This window comes from Orycteropus afer, unplaced genomic scaffold (genome assembly GCF_000298275.1).
Source record: "Orycteropus afer afer isolate SDZICR_OR568_19922 unplaced genomic scaffold, OryAfe1.0 scaffold00133, whole genome shotgun sequence".
Taxonomy (NCBI): domain Eukaryota; kingdom Metazoa; phylum Chordata; class Mammalia; order Tubulidentata; family Orycteropodidae; genus Orycteropus; species Orycteropus afer.
In genome coordinates, this window is record NW_006921720.1 from 4,898,672 (window position 1) to 4,906,294 (window position 7,623).

The following is a 7,623-nucleotide window of genomic DNA, read 5'->3' on the forward strand; positions in this document are numbered from 1 at the left end:
AGAGTAGATTTTACTCATTGATCATTGATGACTAAAGATCAAACAAGCTGTGTGATGACATCAACAACATCATACATGAGGAAAGCAACCAGTCACTAAAAAGACAGGAAAGGAAGAAAAGACTAAAATGGATGTCAGAGAGACTCTCGAACTTGTGCTTGGACAGAGAGTAGCTAAAGTGAATGGAAGAAATGATGAAATAAAAAAGCCTAACTGAATATTTCAAAGCATGGCTCAAGAAAACAAAATATTATAATGAAATGTGCAAAGATCTGGAGTTAGAAAAACAAAAGGCAAGAACACACAGCATTTCTTAAGCTGAAAGAACTGAAGGAGAAAGTCAAGCCTCAAACTGCCCCCTGAATATTGAAGGATTCAATGGGAAAATATTGAACAATTCAGGAAGCACCAAAAGAAGATGGACGGAATATTCAGTCACTGTACCAAAAAGAATTGGTCGACATTCAACCATTTCAGGAGGTAACATGTGATAACACAGATGTTTCAACAAACAGATGCTGCACTAGAGGTGCTTACTCATTTATGCCAAGAAATTTGAAAGACAGCTAACTGGCCAACCAACTTGAAGAGATTGATATTTGTACCCATTCCAAAGAAAGATGACCCAACAGAATATGGAAATTATAGAACAATATCATTAATATCACATGCAAGTAAAATTTTGCTAAAGATAATTCAAAAATGGTTGCAGCAATATATTGATGGAGAATTTCCAGAAATTCAAGCTGTATTCAGGAGAGGCCATGGAACAAAAGATAACATTGTTGATGTCAGATGGATCTTGGCTGATAGCAATGAATACCAGAAAGATGTTTACCTATGTTTTCTTGACTATGCAAAGGCATCTGGCTCTTTGGATCATAACAAATTATGGATAACATTGCAAACAATGAGAATTCCAGAACACTTAATTGTGCTCATGAGGAACTTGTACATAGACCAAGAGGCAGTCATTTGAACAGAACAAGGAAATACTGCATGGTTTAAAATGAGGAAGGATGTGCATCGGGGTTGTATCTTTTCACCATATTTATTAAATCTGTATGGTGAGCAAATAATCCCAGGAGCTGGACTATATGAAGAAGAACTCAGCATCAGGATTGGAGGAAGACTAATTAACAACCTTCAATATGCAGATGACACAACTTTGCTTGCTGCAAGTGAAACACTTATTGATGAAGATCAAAGACTATAGCCTTCAATATGGATTACACCTCAACACAAAGAAAAAAATCCTCACAACTGGACTAATATGAAACATCATGAGATATGGAGAAAAGATTGAAGTTGCCAAAGATTTCATTTTCCTTGCATCCACAATCAACACCCATGGAAGCAACAGTCAAGAAATGAAACAATGTATGTTGTTGCTATTGTATAATATTGGGCAAATTTGCTGCAAATGATATTTTCAGAGTGTTAAAGAGGAAAGATTTCAGTTTGAAGACTAAGGTGCTCCTGACCCAAGCTATGGTATTTTCAATAGCCTCATATGCATGTGAGAGCTGGGCAATGAATAAGGAAGACTGAAGAAGAATTGATGCATTTGAATTGTGGTGTTGGCAAAGAGTATTGAATTTACCATGGACTGCCAGAAGAACAAACAAATCTGTCTTGGAGGAAGTACAGCTGGAATGCTCCTTATAAGTGAGAATGGCACATCATCTCACCTCCTTTGTTCAGAAGGGACCATTCCCCGGAGAAGGATTATGCTTGGTGAAGTCAGCCTTCCCACTGTTGTCGAGTCTTATCCAACTCATAGTGACCCTTCCTTGGATTTCCAAGGTGGTATCACTATGGAAGTAGATTGCCCAACCTTCCTTCCAAGGAGTGGCTGGTGGGTTTGAAACATCAGCCTTCTGGCTAACAGTCAAATGCCTTAGGCACAAGGGTCAGTGAAGAAGAAGACCCTCAAGGAGATGGATTGACACAGTGGCTGCAACTATGGGCTCAAGCATAGCAAGAATCAGTGCAGGACCAGGCATTGTTTCATTCTGTTGTATGCAGGGTCGCTCTGAGTTGTTCCTTACTCAATGGCACCTAATAGCAACAATAATGACATGTTGTTGTTGTTGTTATGTGCCGTCGAGTCAAACCCGACTCATAGCGACCCCTCCTTGAGTTTCCGAGGCAGTATCACTACGGAAGTAGGATTGCCCAACCTTCCAATAACGACATAGCTCTCTGCAAGTCAGGATCCACTAGCTGGAATCCCATCAACCTTTCTCCTTCTTATAAGAACTCTATTCATCTTGTTTCTGATGGTTACACATCACTTGCTCTGTATTAATTTTGTGATTCTATCCTCTCCATTTTTACCAGGGAGCCCAGTTCAAAAGCAGCTTCTTCTACCACCAGCTCTGGCTTACAGAATACAGCCACCATTGATTTTCTAATGATGCTGGTGCCCTTTTCATCAGTTTATTCCTCATTGCTTTGATGACTACAGTGTCCTTTAGGCCTTTCTTCAGAAAATATTTGTCTGTTGTTTTCTCTGGCCTTATATATCTACTTTAGTATGTTTCCTTCTCTGAGCCTTTTGATCCCTTCTTGCACTGTCTGTCCCAGCCAGCAGTTCTGTCATTTCTACTTCACATACACTTTCTTCATTCTTTCAAGAGTCATACCAGGATTATATCTACACTAACTCTTAGGACCCTTGCTAGGATATTAAATCTTATAGTATCATGAAATATTTTCATATCTATATCTATAAACTTTCCCATACCCAATTTTGTATTCAGTTCCCCAAGATCCAGCACACTCAGGATCCAGTCTCATATGCATTCACTAGGCTCCTTCTGGTACATGTTGGTTCCTTCAGTGCATGGTCCCTGTTGTCTTTTAGAAGACCCAGCATTTCCCCAGCTGGGTTACTGTGTAACTTAACCCTAATTATTATCAGTCTGGTGGCAAAGAAGGAAGAAGAGGAGGTAATATCTTATGGAGGAAGCTACATCTGTCTTCAAATAAGGGTGAGTAAGCCATAACCTTTATTAGAAATGAGTAGGTCACTTTGGCTGGCACAGAAGGTTCAAGGTAATCTGGGGATTTAATCTTTCTGAGTACATATTCCAAGATTTTGTCACCCCATGTCTCAGGCTTCCAGGTCTTCTTAGGTTCTGATCTTGGCGTAGAATACTTGTTGGGGTTGAAAATGCAATCACCTATGGAACTCTACTACTCTTATAATTAAATCCTGGGCCTGAATCTCATCTTCTTTATGTCCTCTAGCTGAAGAAGATGAGCCTCTTAAAATATGTGACCAAGGAGATGCTTTTATCTTTACAACTAGACTTTAATTGGTGATATATCACCCTCACACTTTCATTGTCTTTTTCCAGTGTACCCAGGAGCCACTATAGGTGTTGTGCCATGGTCTTTATAGTTATACTTTTCTAATATCTCTCAAATTCCTGGGATATTGCACTCATCAATACAGCCCAGTCCATTGATGTCTCATCCCAGCTCACTACCAGTCAAAGTTTTAACAATTACATTGTTGCTTAGTGAGAGGGGCTATACTGTTCTACTTATTACCAGTGATATCTCTTCATTGCCAACTGGCCAGCAGGTGACTGAGCTCTAAAAATCCCATTTTTGAGTCTGTATCTTTGGACTGCTCCTGGTAGCAACTGCTGCAGATTGGGTTCCCAGGGAAACAGATTCCATAACTCTGTGATTAGCATGCAAGAGGTTTATTGTGGGGTATTTTTGAAAACACCTGTGAAGGAACAAGGATGAATAGATTGGGAAAGGAAATTTTTAAACTGCCACATATTTGCAACAGTGAATACCACAGGGAGCTCTAAAGTTAGGATGGACATTCAAAGTTATCTCAAATTGAGGTAAAGAGACTGGATCTTTGTATTCCTATAACATTGACCAGTTATGGAATGAGGGGTTCCTTTAAGGAGGGGAAAGAAGATGAAGCAGCTTTCTTAGGCCAAGGACACAGCTGTGAGCCGTAAATGATCAAACTCCTCTGCTCTGAAGGGGGAATCACAGTGGCATATGACAGCATCCACTACAGCATAGCTGCCACTGGCAAAAACAGATAATATTGCATTCAAGAACTCTGAAGTACTGAAAAATACATGATTAGGTAGGTAGATTATAGAAAAGATGCAGAGATTTAAGTCTTGAAGGAAATATGGCTGATATCGTCAATGGACATTGGAATTCCTAAAGACATAGGGAAACCAGTGATTTCATGACTTTATGATTCCTTGATTCTATTATATTCTTTGTTTTCTTGAAGTAAGATCATTATCTTTAGACTGTACTCATTGTGTATGCTGTATATGATTATACCAGAGAAGGGATAAATGTATCACTTAAACATTGTGTGAATGAAGTGTGTTCCAATATAGAATAAAATGAGGTACTATCCTCATCACTAACTCTATAAAATTTATCTACCCATCAAAGCTCATATGCTAGTTCCTGAATTATCCCTGTGGCAAAGGTAATGCTTTGTACTGTGGTATGGGGAAAGGAATCTTATCATTTGGCTTAGACACCCAGGTCCCAACCCTAATGCTAGAGTAATAAAGCTGTGAGAGTGAAATGGGTGCAGATGAGACCACAATTTGAGGTAAATAAGGAATCAAGTCCTTGGCCACTGAGTTGACTCTGACTCATTATGACCCTAAAGGACATAGAAGAACTGCATTCAAAATCTCTGAAGTAGAGTCTATCGAAAAACAGGGTTTCCAAGGCTGTAAATCTATAACTCTGTGATTAGCATGCAAAAGGTTTATTGTGGGGTATTTTTGAGATTGCCACATCTTTTCCTGCAGAGCAGCTGGTGGGTTCTAACTCTTTTGGTTAGTAGCCCAGTGCTCTAACCACAGAGCATCCGGAGTTCCTTAAATAAGGAATAAGATAAATTATACCATCAATTTTTAGCTTTTATTTTGAGATATTGATAAACTCATAGAAATTTGCAAAAATAATAGATAGAATCTCATGTACCATCACCCAGCTTCCCTCAATGGTGACATTGTATATGAGTCTAATATATCAAAACCAGGAAATTGACATTGGTACAATATGGTTAACTACAGATTATTCCATTTTCCCATATTTTTACAAGCATTCATGTGTATGTGTGTTTCTATGTATGTGTGTTTCTATGTAATTTTATCCCATGTATAGGTTGAGATAATCATCACCAAACTCAAGATACAGAACTATTCCATCACTACAGAGGAACCATCTCTTGCTATGTATTTTGTTCATACTCACCTACTTCCCAGTTTATATCCTGGCAACCACTAACCTGTTTTCTATCTCTACAGTTTTATATTTTTGATATTCCTTAATTGGATCATACAGTAAGTGATCTATACTAATTATTAGTATAACTCTGTCAAGATCTATCCAAGTTGTTGCATGCACCAATAGTTCATTACTTTTTGTTATTGAGTAGTACTACCTTGGGAGCTCTGGTAGCACACTGCCTAAGGCACTTGACTGCTAACCAGAAGGCTGGCGGTTCAAACCCACCAGCCACTCCTAGGAAGGAAGGTTGGGCAATCCTACTTCCGTAGTGATACTGCCTCGGAAACCCAAGGAGGGGTCGCTATGAGTCAGGTCTGACTTGAGGGCACATAACAACAACAATACTACCTTGTATGGGTATACCAGAATTAATTTAACTATTTACCATTAGAAGGATATTTGGATTGTTTCCAATATTTTTGCTGTTGTTATTATTAAGGTTGCTATGAACGTTTGAAGGAGCTCTCGTAGTATAATGGTCAAGGCTGTTAACCAAAGGGTCAGTGTTTCGAACCTACCAGCTGTTCAAAGGAAGAAAGGTGAGGCAGTTTGCTTCTGTAAAGATTCCAGCCTTGGAAACTCAAAAGGGGTCACTAAGAGTCAAAACTGATTCAGTGGCAGTGAAATTGGTTTCTGGTTTATAAATATTTGTGTATAAGCAATTCCTGGGTTATGAACTTCTGACTTATGGACAACTCATACTTGCTCTTTAAAATTATGGAAATTTGCCTTACTTTGAAACCATTGAACTAACCCATATTCTCAATAAATTCTTCATCACAATCACCTTGACTTGCTGTATGTGTAGCTTTTAAATTATTGAAAAGTCTTTGAGCCTTTTCTTGCAGTAACAAAAAAAAAAAAAAAAAAAAAAAACCTCACTGCCATTGAGTTGATTCCGACTCATAACAACCCCCTTTGGGTTTCTGAGGCAGTAAATCTTTACAGCAGTAGATTGCCCAGTCTTCTTTCTGGGAAGTGGCTGGTGGATTTGGATAGCCAACCTTCTGGTTAACAGTTAAATGCCCTAGGTACTACACCACCAGAGTTCCTTTTTCTTTCACTGAAGTAAGGCTAAATAAGAATCATATCTATCTGTTGCGACTTCCCTACCAATTCGACTTAAAGGCACACTAAGGAATGGATCTCGATCATAATCCAGGGACTGCCTGTGCAGGTTTCTGTGTGAACATAAGTTTTTATTTCTCTGGGCATAATGCTCAAGTGTGTGCTTGCTGGGTCATATGGTAAGGCATGTTTAGTTTTATAAGAAACTGCCAACAATGTTCCAGAGTCACTGCAATATTTTACATTCCCACTAACAATGAATGCTTACCAGCATTTCATATTATCACTATTTTAATTTTAGTTGTGTAGTGATATTTCAAGGACCTCTGGTGGTGTAGTAGTTAAGGCATATGGCTGGTAACAAAAAAATGGGTGGTTTAAACCCAACAGACACTCCATGGAAAAAGATGATGTGGTCTGCTTGGGTAATGATTTACAGCCTTAGAAACCCAATGGGGATCGCTGTGAGTTGGAATAGATGCAATGGCAGTTGGTTTGGTTTTTGGCTTGAGTGATCTCTAAAGGAGCTCTGGTGGTGCAGTGGTTAAAGCATTTGGCTACTAACCAAAAGGTTAGTAGTTTAAAGCCACCAGCCATTGCAGGGGAGAAAGATGAGGCAGTCTGCTTCTGTAAAGATTTATTGCTTTGAAAACCTATGGGGGTTGCTATGAGTCAGAATTGACTGGATGGTAAAAACAAACCATACTCACTGCCATCGAGTTAGTTCTGACTTATAGCAACCCCTCCTTGGGATTTTGAGGCAGTATCTCTATGGAAGTAGATTGCCCAGTCTTCCTTCCAAGGAGTGGCTGATGGAATCTGCTAACCAGTCTTCTGGTTAGCAGTCAAATGCCTTAGGTACTATACTACCAGAGCTCCTTAACTGGATGGTAGTGGAAATGTTATCTCATTGTACTTTCTAGATGAATTGACACAGTGGCTGCAATGCTGGGCTCAGGTATAGAAAGGATTGTGAGGTTGGTGCAGGACCAGACAGTGTTTGGTTCTGTTGTACACAGGGTCACTATGAGTCTGAGCCTTCTCAATGGCACCTAACAATAAATAAGAACAATAGCTAATGACATTAAATGGTTTTCTTCCTGTAAATTGGCTATATTGACTATTTCTGGTTTTCTTGCATCCATCTTTCAGCACTTATGAAACTTACTTCACAAAGAAATGTTCCTAGACTATTAAATCCTGTCTGCCATACATTGTTTGAGGAGCTCTGGTGGCATAGTGCCTAAG